Genomic DNA, 21,172 nt, shown 5'->3' on the forward strand with positions numbered 1-21,172 from the left:
GCCCCACAAATCACCCCATATTGGATTCCCCTAGGTCTCTGGTTTTCAAAAATGCACAGGTTTGGTAGGTTTCCCTAGGTGCTGGCTGAGCTAGAGGCCAAAATCTACAGGTAGGCACTTTGCAAAAAACACCTCTGTTTTCGGTGAAAAAATGTGATGTGTCCACGTTGTGTTTTGGGGCATTTCCATTCGTGGGCGCTAGGCCTACCCACGCAAGTGAGGTACCATTTTTATCGGGAAACTTGGGGAACGCTGGGTTGAAGGAAATTTGTGCCTCCTCTCAGATTCCAGAACTTTCTGTCACCGAAATGTGAGGAAAATTTATTTTTTTGGCCAAATGTTGAGGTTTGCAAAGGATTCTGGGTAACAGAACCTGGTCAGAGCCCCACAAGTCACCCCATCTTGGATTCCCCTAGGTCTCTAGTTTTCAAAAATGCACAGGTTTGGTAGGTTTCCCAAGGTGCCGGCTGAGCTAGAGGCCAAAATCTACAGGTAGGCACTTTGCAAAAAACACCTCTGTTTTCTGTGAAAAAATGTGATGTGTCCACGTTGTGTTTTGGGCCATTTCCATTCGTGAGCGCTAGGCCTACCCACGCAAGTGAGGCACCATTTTTATCAGGAGACTTGGGGGAACGCTGGGTGGAAGGAAATTCGTGGCTCCTCTCAGATTCCAGAACTTTCTGTCACCGAAATGTGAGGAAAATGTGTTTTTTTAGCCAAATTTTGAGGTTTGCAAAGGATTCTGGGTAACAGAACCTGGCCAGATCCCCACAAATTACCCCATATTGGATTCCCCTAGGTCTCTGGTTTTCAAAAATGCACAGGTTTGGTAGGTTTCCCTAGGTGCCGGCTGAGCTAGAGGCCAAAATCTACAGGTAGGCACTTTGCAAAAAACACCTCTGTTTTCTGTGAAAAAATGTGATGTGTCCACGTTGTGTTTTGGGCCATTTCCATTCGTGGGCGCTAGGCCTACCCACGCAAGTGAGGTACCATTTTTATCGGGAGACTTGGGGAACGCTGGGTGGAAGGAAATTTGTGCCTCCTCTCAGATTCCAGAACTTTCTGTCACCGAAATGTGAGGAAAATGTGTTTTTTTAGCCAAATGTTGAGGTTTGCAAAGGATTCTGGGTAACAGAACCTGGTCAGAGCCCCACAAGTCACCCCATCATGGATTCCCCTAGGTCTCTAGTTTTTAAAAATGCACAGGTTTGGTAGGTTTCCCTAGGTGCCGGCTGAGCTAGAGGCCAAAAATCTACAGGTAGGCACTTTGCAAAAAACACCTCTGTTTTCTGTGAAAAAATGTGATGTGTCCACGTTGTGTTTTGGGCCATTTCCATTCGTGGGCGCTAGGCCTACCCATGCAAGTGAGGTACCATTTTTATCTGGAGACATGGGGGAACGCTGGGTGGAAGGAAATTTGTGACTCCTGTCAGATTCCAGAACTTTCTGTCGCCGAAATGTGAGGAAAAGTGTTTATTTGGCCAAATTTTGAGGTTTGCAAAGGATTCTGGGTAACAGAACCTGGTCAGAGCCCCACAAGTCACCCCATCTTGGATTCCCCTAGGTCTCTAGTTTTCAAAAATGCACAGGTTTGGTAGGTGCCCCTAGGTGCCGGCTGAGCTAGAGGCCAAAATCTACAGGTAGGCACTATGCAAAAAACACCTCTGTTTTCTGTCAAAAAATGGGATGTGTCCATGTTGTGTTTTGGGGCATTTCCTGTCGCAGACGCTAGGCCTACCCACACAAGTGAGGTATCAATTGTATCGGGACACTTGGGGGCACGCTGGGTGGAAGGAAATGTGTGGCTCCTCTCAGATTCCAGAACTTTCTATCACCGAAATGTGAGGAAAATGTGTTTTTTTTAGCCAAATATTGAGGTTTGCAAATGATTCTGGGTAACAGAACCTGGTCAGAGCACCACAAGTCACCTCATCTTGGATTCCCCTAGGTGTCTAGTTTTCAGAAATGCCAGGGTTTCCTAGGTTTCCCTATGTGCCGGCTGAGCTAGAGGCCAAAATCTACAGCTAGGCACTTTGCAAAAAACACGTCAGATTTCAATGTAAAAATGTGATGTGTCCATGTTGCGTTTCCTGTCGCGAGCATTAGGCCTACCCACGCAAGTGAGGTACCATTTTTATCGGGAGACTTGGGGGAACACAGAATAGCAAAACAAGTGTTATTGCCCCTTGTCTTTCTCTACATTTTTTCCTTCCAAATGTAAGACAGTGTGTAAAAAAGACGTCTATTTGAGAAATGGCCAGTAATTCACATGCTAGTATGGGCACCCCGGAATTCAGAGATGTGCAAATAACCACTGCTTCTCAACACCTTATCTTATGCCTATTTTGGAAATACAAAGGTTTGCTTGACACCTATTTTTCACTCTTTATATTTCAGCAAATTAATTGCTGTATACCTGGTATAGTATGAAAACCCATTGCAAGGTGCTGCTCATTTATTGGCTCTGGGTACCTAGGGATCTTGATGAACCTACAAGCCCTATATATCCTCCCCACCGGAAGAGTCCAGCAAACGTAACGGTAAATTGCTTTAAAAAATCTGACATTGCAGGAAAAAGTTACAGAGTAAAACGTGGAGAAAAATTGCTGTTTTTTTCAGCTCACTTTCAATCTTTTTTTATTTCAGCTGTTATTTTCTGTAGGAAAACCTTGTAGGATCTACACAAATGACCCTTGCTGAATTCAGAATTGTATCTACTTTTCAGAAATGTTTAGCTTTCCGGGATCCAGCATTGGTTTCACACCCATTCCTGTCACTATCTGGAAGGAGGCTGAAAGCACCAAAAATAGTAAAAATGGGGTATGTCCCAGTAAAATGCCAAAATTGTGTTGAAAATTTTGTTTTTCTGATTCAAGTCTGCCCGTTCCTGAAAGGTGGGAAGATGGTGATTTTAGCACCAGAAACCCTTTGTTGATGCCATTTTCAGGGAAAAAACCAGAAGCCTTCTTTGGCAGCCCTTTTTTCCCATTTTATTGAAAAAAACGAAATTTTCACTGTATTTTGGCTAATTTCTTGGTCTCCTCCAGGGGAAACCACAAACTCTGGGTACCATTAGAATCCCTAGGATGTTTGAAAAAAAGGACGCAAATTTGGCATGGATAGCTTGTGTGGACAAAAAGTTATGAAGGCCTAAGCGCGAACTGTCCCAAATAGCCAAAAAAGGGCTCAGCACGGGGGGGGAAGGCACAGCAGCTAACACCCTATCTCAAATCCTGCCACGCCAAGTGAAAGTGAAAGGAGATACAAGGCAGCATACAGAAGGACACGTAGCACAATTGAAAGGACCTTCGGCCTGCTGAAGAGTCGTTTCAGATGCCTGCACAAGAGTGGAGGTGCACTGCAATACAGTCCAAAAAACACCTGCAAAATCGTGGCCACATGTGCAATGTTGCACAACATCGCAACGATGAGAGGCATACCAGTGGAACCCACAGAGTCAGGCTCCGATGAGGATGATGATCCCTTGCCACCCCTTCACCCAGCAGACAGAACCAGTGCTGCAGATGACAGACAAAGACGTGCTGAGATTACGAGCAACTATTTCTGATGTAAGTAATGACAACACCACGTCTACTTTCATTTATTGCTGTAGGCAGCACATTTATTTCCTTGACTTCAGGTAATACATGTGTGAATAGGACTTAGGTATACAGAATACACAATCAGGTTCCAGTCACAGTGTTAAACTATTGGCATCATATTATCAATGAATTTCTACATGATATGCAAGTCCCATGTACTACTCCACATTACTTTTTACGTCCACGCACTCCACTTTAACGCTCAGTGGTCTCTGTGGCACCTCTTGTTGTGGGGTCAGAGAAAGTACTGTGTCTGGAACTGCGACACCTACAATCCATCCCAGGGGCTGTGACACTGCTGAGGCTAGAGAGGTCCTCACTATCCCTCACCACCCAGTTCGCTGTTTGTAGCACTCCGGGCTGTCTGCACTGTCTCCAATACATTGGTGATTTGAACCAATCCTCGTGCAACGTCCCGAATGCAATGTGACATCTCCACTTGCATGCCCACAGCACGTCATGACACGAAAGCAGTTGTGGTAGTGAGCCGATTGACAGATCTGCTGAACTCATCCAACCTGCCCATCAATTGGTGATGGTGCATATGGTGGGTGACATGCTCCTGCTGCATTACAGTGCAGAGTTCCCTAATGGCATTTGTCATCTCCCTTACGTGTTCTGCTGTAGCCTGCTGTCCCTCATGAGGCTTGCACATGTGATTGAGAGACTCCAACTGCTTGTGCATTGATCCGTGTTGTGATCAATAGACTCCAACTTCCTGTGCATTGATCCCGTTTTGTGATCGATAGACGCCAACTGCCTGTGCATTGATCTCATGTGTTTACATTGCAGGCACTGCACTTTCAGCATGGACGCCTCAAGGCCACCAAACAGTGATGGGTCCTCACCTTCTGCTGCACTGTCTGCCTTCTTTTCAACACCTCCTGAGGGAAATGGACTGAGTCTGGAACAGGGACTGCTATCTGTCGGTGCTTCTAACCACTGGAGGTGGTGTGGGTACCTCTTCCGCCAATTCATCGGATTCCAGGGTAAACTCAGGGAGGGGTAGCACTCTTGCCCTGTGTCTAGTTGGTGCTTGTACGATGGACTGACTGGATTTGAATCGGACTGTGGCTGACTTTCGTCATTCCCCCATTTCCACTTTCTGCTGCGCGAGGGCCTGGAACATCTGCAACAACAATACGCAGCATGTCATTCATGATGTTCACCTTGGATTTGTAATCTCACAGTTACTTTAATGATAAACATTTCCCCTGGCATAGTGTCTCTAATTGTCAGTTGTGTTATTTCTCTGTTTGGGTTTACACTAACTTGCTATTTATGTAGTAGATGCACTTTCGGGGTATGGACTACCACTCCCATAAGGCATTGTTGTGTTGAATGTAATATGTGGCATGGACCCGTTATCTCTGTGCATAGTGCCATTGCAATTTTCTAATGGGCATTGGTACATGCACATATGGTGATTCTAATCATTACTGCCCTTATCTTTGCTGGTGTCGGGTGGGCCTGAGGTGTCAATGTCAGTGACACCACTAACAGCTTCAGGCAGCAGTGTTGACTCCACCATATCTTCCATGGGGGTGAACGGTGTCTGGGTGGGTGGTCCTCCTACAGTGCTCCTTACCTCCTTCAGCCTGCTTGCTACCCTCTCTTTGGCATGTGATCGCAAGTCGTACTATCGCTTGTATATCTCCTCGATGGAACGCTAGGCAACACCCGCTGCACATATTTTGGTCTGGATGTCAGTCCACATTTTCCTCTTTTCACTTTCCGGGATCTGTAGTGAGTGTTTGCCAAAAAATTGGTTATGGTTCTTAACCACCTCTTCTGTGAGCACATCCAATTCCTGCTCACTGAATTTCAGTTTATGCTTTCTCTCTCCTTTGTCCTTCCCATTTCCATCAGTGGCCATAGTTTTTTCTGGTCCTGGCCGGTTCACCTGAGTGCCTCCCAGGTGCTGTGCTGGGTCTCTCTGCCTGCCCCCAGGGCTCAGGCTTCTGGAAACAGATTGTGATGTCATCAAGCTGCTCCAGAGTACAAAAATGGCAATTTGCGATTTCAGTATACCAATTTGCTATTTTAACGAATCGCTATTTGCTACTCGCTATTTGCGATTGTGAATTTTAAGAAATCGCAAAACATTTTGCGATGGTGTTATTACATCGCATTTTGCAAATCCCAGTTAGAGATTTGGTAAAAATCACTATTTGTATTTTTTTATGCGAACCTTGATACATCTGGCCCCTAATTTTGTCAACTCGCTAGCCAGAAACATCAATTACATTTTGCCTCTCTACCATGCACAGTGTTCTCATAAATTATGTCATTTGAGATGTCAATAGTGTTTTTATGAATGGTTTCAATGTATATGGCAGTATGATGTAATATCAAAGGGTGTAAGCAGTGCATTGTAAAGACATGAGTTATAGTTAATGTAGTCTGCTTAGCAAGTTGATAGGTAAACTTACATTTTTGTGTAAGTTTACAATTGTTTGCCATTCACAAAGGTGTTTTATGAGTGGTATGTTCATGACTGCCGAGTCTATGCACATAAAAAGATAGGATAGTACTATGTATTTATTTGTGGAGACTCTGCACTCTTAAAGATAGTAGTAGTAAAATGCCTTTATTACTAGCAATCGTAAACATTCATATTACATCACTTATGCACTAAAAGTGTAAGTTTACCATTGTGAATCAGCCCCCGAAGTTGCAACAACCTAGTGATATATTGGGCCACTGTATACTGCTGTGATTTTGCAGTATACTGATGATAAGCAGCATCTGATTGGCTGACTGCCCTTTCCAAAGTAAAATTCAGCCTTATTGTTTAAACCACACTTTGTCTGTATTCTGGTTTTTAAGTGTAAATATAATTTGTCTGTATTCTGGTTTTTAATTATAAATATAGGGCCATATTTATACTTTTTTAGCGCTGCATTTGTGTCATTTTTTGACACAAAAGCGTCGCAAACGTACAAAATATAATGTATTTTGTAAGTTTCTGCCATTTTTTCATCAAAAAATTACGCAAATACGGTGCTACAAAATTATAAATGTGGGCCATAATATCTTGCTGTTTATAAGTATATAGGAAGGAATGAATCTGTTTCTATAAGTTTGTAGAGTAAAAGTTTGAGGAGCATTGTAGTAGTACCATATTGTCTAGACTGCACTTAGTATGAGTTCAGAGTTTTAATGATCAATATAGTACAGTAGATTTTTATTTTTAACATATTTAATTTTGAGTTACATTTTTTAAGTACACTGTACTACACTATGGCCCTCATTATGACATTGGCGATAAATCCCACTTAAAGCCGCGGTGACGGTCACCAGCATACCGCAGCGGTGGCAAATATCCGTTCACCATATTATAACACACACACACCAAACCAACAGAATACTGCCATAAACACAAATCCGCCAGCCCAAAGGTCAGTGCTAAAGTGGTGGTACGAACACCCATACCATTACGCAAACAAAATAACGCCCACCACATTATGACCCACGAATCACCACGGCAGACAATCATTGGCGGTAAACCATTGGGGGTACCCACCGCCACGCTCAGAATGGACACCTTAATACAAAACAAAACAACATTGGCCAAAACTAAACACACAAACCTGACACTCATACACAAAACACACCCACAGCACTATAAAACACACATCCACATCACACACCACCCTTTACGAATACCAATAAGCGCCACAAGAATAACACGAAGACCTCTGAGACAACTACACAACACACCACAAACACCCATACGTCTGTCACGCACCCCACATCCCACACCCCACCACATCACTCAACACCCTCTGCACACCACACAACACCCATTTCCCCACAAAGGCACCCCAGTTTCACAGATGAGGAGTTGCGGTTCATGGTGGAGAAAATAGTCAGGGTAGGGCCACAGCTGTTTGGAGCACAGGTACAGCAAATATCCATTGTCAGGAAGATGGAGCTATGGCGGAGAACCATGGACAGGGTGAACGCTGTGGGAGAGCATCCAAGAACAAGAGATGACATCAGGAGGAGGTGGAGCGACCTACGGGGGAAGGTACGTTCCGTGGCAGCAACGCACCAGCTCACTATCCATAGGACTAGCAGGGGACCCCCACCTCCTCCCCCAAAGCTCACAGCATGGGAGGAAAAAGTCTTGGCAATACTGTATCCTGAGGGACTCACTGGAGTAGCCGGAGGACTGGACACTGGTGAGTCAATATTTACTACTTATCACCCCCCATACCTGCATGCCATCTCACCCCCTCACCCTCACCCTCACTGCCATCACTCCACTCCATCCCACACACTGCACCTACACATCTTACTAACCCCAATGCCAAGCCCTACATGCCATGCCAATGCATGGACAGCCCTCCCAGCCCTGCATGGACACCCATCACCAAAGCATGCACAGCATGGAGAACTAACAAGCAGACAATCCATCACCATACACAAACAAAGGTGGCAGGGCAATAGAAACAATAGAGGGGGAGCAAATGTACAATATGTCACAGACATGAAGTATAATACATCACTTACATCCCCACAGGTGCCCCTGCCAATCTCATCGACGAGGAGGTGTCATCACTATCCAGTCCTCCAACAGAAGAAGCCAGTCATGACAGTAACACTGGACTTCAGAATCTGGATGAACTACCTGGCCCATCAGGGACCACTGGTAAGTCAGCCACCCCAGCCCACTCACAGTGCACCACAGAGCCTCCCCCATCAGTATCCTACACCACAGCACCCACCCAACGTCCCCACACCTCTGTCCCCAAGACATGTCAATCAGCAGTGGGCCCACCTGTACAGGGACCCCAGTCCACACCTCACACCCAAGACAATCAGGGACCTGGGGTCAGTGGCAGTGGGCAAACCGTTCAGGGGACAGAGGCATAGGGGAACAGGGACACTGGGAAGACGGCTGTGTGCCAGGGGGAGGACAGGCACAGGGAACCGACTTTCCAGGAGACACTCGCGAATGTCCTAGGGGCTTACCAACAATCCCAGGAGAAGATGGGCCAGATCCTAACCAACATGCAGGAGAACAAGCGGTTGCAGGAGGTACACCATCAGGAGAACAGGGAGGATTTGCAGGCCCTCAACACCACCATGGTCTCCATAGCAGGGGTGCTGGCAGATATGGCCAACATCATGAGGGAATGGACAGCACACCAGCGGGCCCCTACCACTAGCCAGTCTACTGACCAGCCCACCACTTCTGCTAGTGGGCAGGAGGCCCTGCAACAGGACCCACAGACCACCAGCACCCCTCCTCCTGCAGAAGGTGAACCACCCCGCAAACATTCCCTGCGACCCAGACAGAAGCCAGAGACAGTTGCCAAGACGAAGACCACTGCCAGGAAATGAGACCCTCCTTAATGTCCCCCTTGTGTCCCACCTTGTCCAATTTGAACTGCCTTTGCTCCCCTTCCTATGGCCCCTTGGACACTGGACCTGTGCTACAAACAGACGGAACGCATTCCCTGGACTAACCTCTATCATCACCCCATTCCATTGCACTTTTCCGTCAAACATTTGCACTACTATAAACACCCTTGAACACAACCTAAGTGAAAGTGTTTTATGTGATAACAATGTGCATATATGGAAACAGTTACAGCTTGTGCAAATTATCTGAACACTGTGATGACATTTATTTTAAGGCCTGCATCTGTCTGTATACATCACATCAGTACACTGTTGTCATATCACCAACATCTGCAAAATGAGAAGCCATAAGTGAAAGTAAGTAGAGATGCAAAGGAAGTGAATGCCATCCTGCTACAGCCACACAGAACACATCAATAATCAGACGAATGGTCAGTTCCACTGTCTCACCTGTGTATCATTGGACGTATTGACGTATAACTGATGTTCTGTTGTCCACATCCTCATCCTCTGCCTCCTCATCCTCACTGTCCTCAGGGTCCACTGCTGCCACAGGGACATTTTAAGTCTCCTCCTCCTGCAGGTAAGGCACATGTCGTCTGAGGGGCAGGTTGTGCATGCCACCACTATCTGGCAGACCTTCTTGGGTGAGTAGCACAGGTATCAACGGGTTAGATGGAGGCATCTGAACCTCCCCTTTAGGAGGGTGAAGGTCCTCCCAATAATTCACTTGATTCTCCCATCTGCATCATTATAACGATTCAAAGCCCCTGTCCTGACATTCATCACAGGGGTCAGTATCCATGATAGGTTTGGGTAGCCTGAGTCACCTGCAAGTATTGAGGGACAAACATTAGCCTTACACAATGGTACGGGGTCAACACCAGAAGGCATACAGTGACACACATTGGGTGAGGACTCAGCCTCACCAATTAGCCACACCCTGTGCCTTAGTAGTTGTGCTATCACTTGTGGAATGCTGCTATTCCTCAGGACAAAGGCATCATGCACTGACCCAGGATACTTGGCATGAAGTGGGAGATGTACTGGTCAGCCAGGCACACCATTTGCACATTGAGTGAGTAGAAATTCTTCTGATTCCTGAACACCTATTCATTCTGGCGGAGGGGGACAAACGCAACATGTATACCGTCAGTCGCCCCAATAATGTTGGGTATATGTCCATTGCATAGAATCCTGCCTTCAAAGTGGCCAAATCTTCCACCTGGGGGAAAGCAATGTAGCTGCACATGTATTACACCAGGGCAGACAAAACCCTTGCCAGCACTATTGAGAACATTAGATGTGACATTCCTGCTGTCATGTCCACTGTCACTTGCAATGAACCAGTTGCCAGGAGGTGGAGCACTGATAGAACCTGCAGTAGAGGGGGATCCCAGTGGGATGACGGATAGCTGATATCAGATCAGGCTCCAATTGAGCACATAGCTCTGTGATTGTGGCCCTGTCCAGTTTATTGGCGAGTATTATATGCCTCTCCTCCAGTGTAGCCAAGTCCACAAGGGGTCTGTACACAGGGGCTTGCCTCCTCCTCCTATTCATCCGCAGTGGTAGGTATCTAAGGGACACAAGAGTAAGTAGGTTGTCACAATTTAAACAATGGATCAGTGTACATAGCGCAGGAACGTGATGGGACATTGGGAATGGCAATGTATGTGCAAAAAATGGAAATGACCCCGTTCTTGATTATCAGAATATTGTCCACCACCATAAATTGTCGACCGCCTGTCCTGTATGTAGGGACAGGTGGAAGTGAGGTAACTTCGCTGGACTTGCGCGTCATGGTGGAAGGCAGTTTTGCACCGCCGTGCTATTCCTCATTGGCTAACATGGGGCTCTATGGAGTACAGTGGCCAATGGGGATCACCGCCGGTGGTGACGGTGTACACCGCTGTGGATATGACCGACATTTTCTGTCCATAACCTCACTTGATTCCTGACTTTCCACAGAACAATGCCTACACTGCGTGTGCTGGTGTGACCTGTGTCTGGATCCTGCCATGGCACATGTGACTGGGAAAAGGGCCTCTGCCTTCACTTTAGAGGAGTTGGAGCATTTTGTTGGATGGAGTCCTACCACAGTATGGGCAGCTGTATGGGCCTCCAGACCAACAGGTGAGTACACCTTGGGCACAAGGCATGTGACAGGGTTGTTTAAACATGTGTGTGCAAGCATTGTGTCATTTGGGGGGTCGTATGTCTGGTGATAGTGTACATGGTGGGCGCTGAGTAATGTGTGTGCCAATGGGGATGGAAGGGAATTTGTGGGCTGTATGTGTGACAGGGGATTGTATGTGTAATGGTTTACTCGTGTCTTTGTTTCCTCTGCAGGTCAGCGCCCATCAGAAGAAGGGATTGTGTGCGTGCCATCGCCAAGGATGTGTGGACCCTAGGGGTCTACACCAGGGAGAGCACTCACTGTAGGAAGAGGTGGAAGGACCAGAGACACTGGGCCCGGAAGACCCCAGAGGCCCAGCTGGAGATGGCCTACCAATGAGGGCGGGGTGCCTGTCGGAACCTGATCCCCAGATGGCCTGCATACCGGCAGTGGCCTACCCAGAGCTGGATGGGCGCTTGAGGGCATCACAGCAACCACAAGGGGGTGAGTACAGTGTGCGTTACAACTATGATTGGTAGGTGGCATGGGAACCTGGTGGTGGCTGTCAGTTAGTGGGTGCCCCTCAATGCCAGCTCAGAGAGCACAGCGTGATCCAGCTCAAGGGTAATGTGTGTATTGCTAAATCTGGTAACATAGCTAGGTTGCATACCATGTCACACAGGGTGTAGGGGGTCCCAGGAGGGGTGCAGTTGTCGGTGTTTAGCTCTCATCTTGCTGTGGTACCTAGTCAATGTAATGCCAATGGGATGCATGGGACACAATCCTGCTGACTGTCTGTGACGGTAATGCGTATGCCATCTGTGGTGTTGGTGTTGTAATTGACCCAGTGCTCCCTTTCTCTCTAACTCCCCCTTTTTTCTTCTGTCATCCTGTCCATGTGTGCATTAGCATCATCTGGCAGAGGAGCAGGGTACTGACGACAGAGGGAGCTGCATCCCATAGGACCCAGGAGACAGAGTCTCCCGATGCCGAGGGGACCAGTGGGATGGAGGGCGAGGGGAGCACCACGGCGGAGGCAGGAGGTGACAACACTGAAACTGATACCTCCTCTGATGGAAGCTCCCTGTTGGTGGCGGACACCTCTGGGACCACCCCAGCTCCAGGTACAGCCGCCACCCCCGTACTAGCACCGCCCTCCCAGTAGCCCCTCACCAAGTTGCCTGTGCCCGCTCACTCAGGAGGGTGGGCATCTCCTTCACCCCAGGCACCTCAGGCCCTGTCCCAGTGAGCCCTGCTGCCCTCGGTGAGGAGGCTATTGACCTCCTGAGAACCATCTCTGTAGGGCAGTCAACCATTGTGAATGACACCCAGGGGCTGGCATCCCAGATGCAGTAATGCAATGCATTCCTGGAGGGCATTCACAGTGTATTGGCGGCCCAACAGAGATCGTTCCAGGCTCTGACCTCCTCTATGATGGCAGCCATTGTCCCTGTTCCTACCATCCCCTTTCCAACTACCACTTCCTAGTCCCAATCTCCTCAACCCCAACCCATCCCATGGACACATCCAGACAAGCATGCACACAAACCATCACACAAGAGTGGCACAGACAAACACAGGCAACACACTTCAGGCCACAAGCACTCACACAAACAACAGACAGTTGCACACATGACAACATCCACTGCCTCCACTGTCTCCCCCTCCTCCCTCACTGTCACATCCACACCCACACCTGCATGCAGTGCATCAAAAGCCACCACCACCATGACCACACCAAGCAGCACACACACCTCACTTGCAGACACTTCCACAACAACCATCAATGCATCCTCTGTGTCCTCTCCCACCCTGTCTGCCCCCACCTCCTAAGAGACACAAACGCACGCACACAGACACCCAATAGCCATCCACCTCACACCAGCACACTGCACCTGCACCCAAGTTCAGCAGACGTACACCTCCGACAACCACTCCCTCAACCTCCACTCCCATCCCTCCCCCTCATCCCGCCCCACCATCCTTAAGAAGCTTTGCCTCGCCCAACTTGACCAATTCCCTCCACCTCCATCCCTCATCCTGCCCGTAAAAGCAGGGTCCCAACGACCCAGCCTAGCACTTCAGCCAAACAGTCCACGGGGACAGAGGAGGCACCTCCTAGTCGTGGAGGCAAGAGAGGGAAGGATCCCACTATGATTGGTAAGTGGCTTGGGAACCTGATGGTGGCTGTCAGTTAGTGGGTGCCCCTCAACACCAGCCCAGAGAAAGCAGCATGATCCAGCTCCAGGGTAATCAGTGTATTGCTAAATCTGGTAACATAGCTAGGTTAGATACCATGTCAGACCGGGCATAGGGGGTCCCAGGAGGGTTGCAGTTGGCAGTGTTTGGCTCTCATCTTGCTGTGGTATCTAGCCAATGTAATGCCAGTGCGGTGCATGGGACCACAAGCACTCACCCAAACAACAGACAGTTGCACACATGACAACATCCATTGCCTCCACTGTCTCCCCCTCCTCCTCCTTCTCATCCTCCCTCACTGTCACATCTGCACTCACACCTGCATGCACTGCATCAATAGCCACCACCACCATCACCACACCAAACAGCACACACACCTCACTTGCAGACACCCCCACAACATCCATCAACACGTCCCCTGTGTCCTCTCCCACCCCGTCTGCCCCCACCTCCTAAGAGACACAAACGCAGGCACACAGACACCCAACAGCCATCCACGTCACATCAGCACACTGCCCATGCACCTGCACCCAAGTCCAGTAGAAGTACACCTCTGACAACCACTCCCTCAACCTCCACTCCCATCCTTCCTCCCTCATCCCACCCGACCGTCCCTAAGAAGCTTTTCCTTGCCCAACTTGACCTCTTCCCTCCCCGTCCTGCCCGTAAAAGCAGGGTCCCCACGACCCAGCCCAGTACCTCAGCCAAACAGTCCATGGAGACAATGGAGGCACCTCCTAGTCATGGAGGCAAGAGAGGTAAGGATCCCACTCCACCAGCCAGGAAAGGGAAGGATCCCACTCCACCACCCAGGAAAGGGAAGGATCCCACTCCACAAGAAAGGAAAGGGAAGGATCCCACTCCACCAACTAAGAGGGGCAAGAGGTCCTCCCCAACAGCAGTGGTCAAGGTGCCCTCACCTCAGGCTGGGACACAGCAGCCCTCTCTTCGGGCTGGTACACAACAGCCCTCACCTCAAGCTGGGACACAGGAGCCCTCACCTCAAGCTGAGACACAGCAGCCCTCACCTCAGGCTGGGACACAGCAGCCCTCACCTCGGACTGGGACACAGCAGCCCTTACCTCAAGCCAGGACACAGCAGCCCTCACCTCAGGCTGGGGGACAGCAGCCCTCACTTCAGGCTGGGACACAGCAGCCCTCACTTCCAGCAGAGGGCATGCAGGCCACCTCCAGGGACTGTTGTATAAGCAGCCCCTTCCAGAATCAGTGTGCATGTTCCCCACCTCAGAGACTGTGAGCTTGCACTCCCCAGCAAAGGAAAATGGGCATGGAGCCCCCTCCAGAACCCGTGGGAAAGTTCCCCACCACAGAGATTGTGACCTTGCACTCCCCAGCAAAGAGAAATGGGCATCAGACCCCTCCACTGCCAGTGGGCAAGTTCCCCACAACAGCTGCAGTGCTCCCACCGCTATTCCCCCTGAGGTGCCTGGCCATCCCCACCATGATGCCCCAGCACAGTGTAGTGCGGATTACATCAGGGAAAGAGTTGGGGCGTGGACTGTGCCCTATGGCCATGTGAGCCTTTTATACTTTGGACTGGCCATTGGCCTTTTCTGCACATTGACTCATGTGCATTTTGTCACATGGGCAATATGGTGGCTGCTTTCATCCAATTACAATTTCAGTTCTGGAATGCCGTAGTCCTTCCATTAATATGACGTGATTCTGTGACATTGTTTTTTGTCTGCAGCTGGTTGTGCGTATTGTGTGTGTGTTAATGGCTTGCGTGTGTCACTCTCCTTTTCCTCCCTCCCTTGTGTGCTAGGCGGCTGTACTCACTGTTGATGGCATTGGTGTTCCAGGTGAAGCATGGCGTAGAAGAGCATCGGGAAGACTTGAAGTTCTGGTTCCATGGCGGCCTTGTTCTCTGTGTCTCCGAGGGTGGGTCTTTCGTCTTCTGTGTTCTGTTTCTGCCAGGCTTTTGATGGCATTGGTACTGCCCTGGAAATCCTAGCGGTGTGCTATGTCATAATATTGTGGGCGGAACCTTGTCTTCTGCCTGGCTGTTGATGGCTACCGCCGTGGTCAGTGGTGTTTACACCCTGGCAGTTGGTGTGGTACATTGGCTGTCTATGGGAGTTATCACCGCCATGGTCATAATTCGGCGGTAATTACCACCTGTCTGTTGGCGGTATTACCGCCACTTTATCACTCACCGCCAATGTCATAATGACCATCTATATTTCAGAGCACAGATTATGTGTAAATATAAAAAGAATGGAACAGTGAAAAAACGCTATATTATGGTATGTTTCCACTTAAATACAATGTAGGTTTTTTAATGTTGTATATTTTCATTTATTTAAATTCTTAAGTACCATGTACTTCATTATCTTTTTTTTTAAATATATAGAATGCTATAAATAGGTGTCCCCACATATTATTGCTTTAATACAGTGATAATAGGTAAGTAACACACATAAAACCAACTGCTTAAGTAAACCTAAGGCCCTAACACAGAACATCGTAAAAATGTGGTATAAACAAGATAACTACCTTTAACTTTTGCAAAGGCAGTCATTAGCCAATCATATACTGCCTTGCCATCTTCAAGTGCTGAGGTATATTGTGAAATTAATTTGATTTACCACAGCCTGAGATATAACTAAAGGGCATAATTACAAGTTCTGTGTGCCTCCAGTGCATCACTTTTTGTGATGCACCGGCAGAGCATAGTGCAGGCCAATGTCTACAAGGCCACGCAAAGCCACTTTGCATGACTTGTCATGGCCTTGTAGATATGGTGTAAGGTAACGCAACACAAGTTTCCTCGTTTCCTTACACACTGCATCAGGAAGCGTGCCCTGGATATTGTGGTGGGTGTCCCCATTCAACACCCATTAGTTTTGATTCATTCCCAGATTTACAAGAATCTGTAAACCTGGGAATGCAACAAAACTGTACACCTCCCCAGGGCAGGCACAACAAAGAGAATTATTTTTATTTCTCCTTATTATTTCCTCTTTCTATGTGTGCTGTAAAATGGTATATAGTGTAGTGGCATGGTGTTTGATATAGTGGAGTCAAGTAGCCTAGACTGGAGCAGCGAGTTGCACAGTGGATTGGCGTGTTGAACAGTTGAGTAGGGTGTCGTAGGGTGTCATAGACAGAGTAGAGTGTATTAGAGTGGAATAGGGTGAAGTAGAGTATCATAGAGTGTAGTATTGGAGTAGAGGGCTGGACAGGGGAGCAGTGTAGTGTGGAGTATAGGATAGTGGTGTAGAGTAGGGTAAAGTACAGTAGAGTATAATGGAGTGGAGTACACAGTTGGGTAGTGCAGAGTGGAGTAAAGTGTCATAGAGTGGAGTGGCGTGTTGTAGACTGTAGTGGCATGAAGTGCAGTAGATTGGAGTGCCATAGCATAGAGTCAAGTTAAATGTCATAAACTGGAGTATCGTTTTGTACAGTAGAGTCTAGTGGGGTGTCATATAGTATTGGAAAGTGATGTAGACTACACTAAATTAGAGCGGCATGCAGACCAGTAGATATTTGTAGAGTGGAGTGGTATATAGTACAGTACAGCTGTAGAGTGTGGTACAGTGGATTGGCATACAGTGTTGTAGAGTACAATGGCATTGAGTGGCATAGAGTGGAATGGCATACAGTGGAGTAGCAGAATAGAGTGGAGTACTGTGTAAAAGTAGAGTGGATAAAGTGTCAGACAAAGAGTTGCATACAGTGTTGTATAGTGGAATAGAGCATCTTAAAATAGAGTGAAGTAGAGTGATGTACAGTGGAATAAAGTATAGTACAGTTTTGTATAGTGGATTGAAAGGGTATAGACAGGAGTAAAGTGTCAGAGAGTGGCATACAGTGTAGTAGGTTGTTGTAGACTGGAGCTGCATAAAGTTCTGTAGTGTGTGAAACAGTGGAGCTGCGTAGAGTGGATTATTGTATAGTAGCTAAGAGTGCTGTAAAGTCTTGTGCAGCAGAATAGAGTCAAGTAGAGTGGTGTAACATAGTACGGAGTAAAGTACAATAGAGAGTATTGGTGTGTGTCGGAGAGTAGAGTGGTATGGAATAGAGTGTACTTGTGTAGTGTAGGTAGTAAACTGTTGTAAATTAGAGTGGGGACACATATAGTAGAGTGGGATGCTGTGTCATGTAGAAAAGTGTGGTATACTATAATAGAGTGTTGCACATTGGAATGTACAGGCATAGAGTGGAGTATAGAGTTGGACAGTGGAGTGTACGGGGATAGAGTGGAGTAGAATGTCGTAGAGTGCCATGAAATGTGGTAGATCTTTGTAGAATGGAGTATATAGAGTGGACGAGAGTGTCATACAATGGAGCGGCGTAGAGTGAAGTGGCGTATACTGTAGTGGCTTAGAGTGGATTACCATAAGGTGGAGTAGCATACAGTGGAATAGCTTACAGTGGAATACTGTACAGTAGCGTGTATAGGAATGGAGTGGAATAGAATAGAAATCATACAGTGGAGTGGTGTACAGTGGAGTGGCATAGAGTGGAGTAGGGTACAGTTGATAAGCATAGGATGGGGTGGTATACATTGGAGTGATGTAGCCTGAAGTTGAGGAACTTGGAGTGATGTCTCATACATCAGAGTAGAATGCTGTGTTATGTGGAGTGTTGGTAAAAGTAGTATAGTGGAGTACAGTGTTGTTCAATAGCTTGTGCACATTTGGACAGTGGATTGTATGCGGATAGAGTATAGTAGAGTCTAGTAGAGTGGCACAGAGTGTAGTAGAGTTTTATAGGGTGGAGTTGTATAAAGTGGAGGAGAGTACAGTGGAGTGGTGTATGGAGGAGTAGCATACAGTGGAGTGGCATAAAGCGAATACTGTAGAGTGGAGTAGCATTGACTGGAGTGCTGCACAGTGGGGTTCCATAGAGTGTAATAGCATATAATGTAGTAGCGTACAGTGCTGTGACCTGAAGTATAATAGTGCATAGTATAGTAGGGTACAGGGGAGTAGCATACTGTGAAGTCTTTTAGTGTGGTGTGGGGTAGTGTGTAATAACATACAGTGGAGTGAACTACAGTGGAATGGGGTAGATTGGAATACCATTCAATAGAGGGGCAAAGATTGAAGTTGTGTACAGTGTAATAGCCTAGAATTAAGTGGCATACAGTGAAATAGTGCAAAGAGGAGTACAGCGGAGTGGGTAGAGTAGAATAGCACAGAATGGAATAGCACAGGGAAGAGTAGCATTGAGAGGAGTAGCGTACAGTGGAGCGATATAGACAGCAGTAGTGTACAGTGGATTGGGGTAGAGTGAAGTAACATATAGTAGAGTGCATAGAGCAGAGTGGTGTAGAGTAGAGTGGCGTCCAATGGACTAGCATGAAAGGGAGTGGCATAGAGTAGAGTGGTGGACACTGGAGTGGTGTAGAGTGGAGTACCATATAATGGAGTGGCATACAGAGGAATAGCATAGAGCGGAGTGGTGTACAATGGAATATCGTAGAGTGGAGTTGTGTACAGTAGAGTGGCGCAGACTGGAATAGCACATAGTGGAGTAGCGTATAGTACAGTGGCATACAGTGAACTGGTGTAAACTGGAGTGGATTACAATGGAATGGGGCGGAGTGTAATATCATACAGTGCAGGGGTGGACAGTTGAGTGGCATCCAATGGAATAGTGTAGAATGGGGTGGGATAGAGGGGAGTGGCATATACTGGAGTGACGTAGAGTGGAGTATCATACAGTGGGTATAGTAGAATAGCATATACTGGAGTAGCATGTAGCAGAGTGGTTTATTATGGCGTGGCGCACACTGGAGAGGAGTTTGTTTGCAGTTGCATGCATTGTAATAGTGTAGAGTTGACTGGTGAAGAGTGGATTTGTGTACAGTGTAATAGCGTAGAGTGAAGTAGCATACAGCAGAGTGTTGTACAGTTGCGTGGTGTTGAGTGTCATAGGCCCTCATTCTGACCTCGGCGGTCTTTTCGCAAGACCGCCGAGTTACCGCCGCGGTGAAGACCGCCGACCGCGGCGGTATGCCGCTGTGCGTATTCCGACCGCTGGGAGCGTTCCGCCGGGAAACCGCCGGCAGCCAGACTGGCGGTCGGCGGGAAAGTGGAGACTGGTCAACCTCCACCGCCACGCCAGCAGAACACCACCCCCAGAATTACGACCCACATTTCTGTGTGGCGGTCTTCTGTTGGCGGTGTGCTGTCGGCGGTCACGTCCCTATGGCTCCCGTCGCCTCCCGGAGGACCAACGCACAAGGTAAGTTGATCGTCCGTGAGGGGAGGGGGTGGGGGGGTGTTGTGTGATGTGTGCGTGCATGGGGGTGTGCAGATGTGCATGTTGGGGTGCGTGCATGTCGGGGTGCGTGTATGTGCATTTCGGGGTGGGGGTGGGGAGGGGGTTCGTACCACCTCTGGGGGGTGGCAGGGGGGTGGAGGGGGTGGGGGGAGGACTCGGGGGGCAGTGGGGGGTGGGGAGGGACCCCTATCAGTGCCAGGGAAGGAATTCCCGGGCCCCGATAGTGCCTACCGCCATGGTTCGCATGGCGGTTCCCGACCGCCAGAAACCGCGGCGGTAAGCAGGGTCATGATACGGGTGGCGGTCTTGGGGCGACCGCCGGGCCGGAGTGCGCAAACTCCAGCCCGTCAGTCATGACCGCTGTGGCGGTCGGAGTGGGGAAGTGGCGGTCGATCGCGGCGGTGACCGCCGCGGTCAGAATGCCATTTTTTGGACCGCCGGTCTGTTCGCGGTCCGACCGCCGCCTCTCCGCCGACCGCCAAGGTCAGAATGAGGGCCATAGTGTATTGTGGAGTAACGTACACTGGAGTGGCTTATAATGGAGTGGTGTAGACTGGATTGGCATACAGTGGCATAGGGTAGAGTGTAATAGAATACAGTGGAGCGGCAGACATTGGAGTTGAGTCCAATCGAATAGCATATAATGAAGTAACATAGACTTGTGTGCCATAAAGTGGAGTAGCATAGAGTAGAGTAGTGTACAGTGGAGTGGCATGTAGTGGAATAGCATACAGTAGAGTGTTGTAGAGTGAAGTGGCATACATTGGAATACAGTTGAATGGAGTGGCGTACAGTAGAATGGCTTAGAGTGGAATATTTTATAAGGGAGTAGTGTCCAGTGGAGTGGCGTACAGTTTAGTGACGTAGACTGGAGTGGCGTACAATGTAATAGCATAGAGTGGAGTGGCATAGATTGGAGTCTTCTACAGCAGAGAAGCATGTAGTGGAGTGGCACAGAGTAGAATAGCGTATAGTGCAGTAGCTACAGAGGCATGGCATACGGATGTATGTGAAATTTAGCAGCAGTGTAGAATGTGGTGTGGAGAGTGACACAAAACAGTGAATCACATGGCCTAGTGTTTCTCTAGATTTACCACTCCATGAAGGGTCACACATGGTGGCCTTGCGTTCCTTTGTAAATCTGTCTTAAGTATTGTATTGCCCATGCAACACCATGAATGATGCAAGTGTACTGCAGTCAGGTCAATCCAATAAGAAGATAGATCTCAAGCAGTATTTCTCATTCCTTTTACTTCTGCCATGAATCCTCTTGATTGTGGTGTACCCCCGGGGCCTGCCTTGAGCCTTATCCTTTTTAATGTCTACTTGGAACCCTTTGCAATCCTTGTGGAATCTTGAAGCCTGAAGGTGATTTATTTTGCTGATGACACCCACCTCTCTTGTTCTTCCCGTTATTCTGGCAGATGTTTTCAGTTCTTTTAAGCTGTGCCTGAAGTCAGTTGGTGTTCGGATGAGTAATAGCTGCCTTAAATTGAATTCTAATAAAAAAGAAAAACTTCTTTTTTTTGCAGGTCAGGACCCTGATTCGCTCAGCTGGTGGCCTTCGGAGCTTGGTGCACCTCCTGTTCCATCTTGTTGTGTCAGAAACCTAGACTTCAAATTT

The sequence above is a fragment of the Pleurodeles waltl genome, chromosome 6 (genome assembly GCF_031143425.1).
Source record: "Pleurodeles waltl isolate 20211129_DDA chromosome 6, aPleWal1.hap1.20221129, whole genome shotgun sequence".
Classification (NCBI taxonomy): domain Eukaryota; kingdom Metazoa; phylum Chordata; class Amphibia; order Caudata; family Salamandridae; genus Pleurodeles; species Pleurodeles waltl.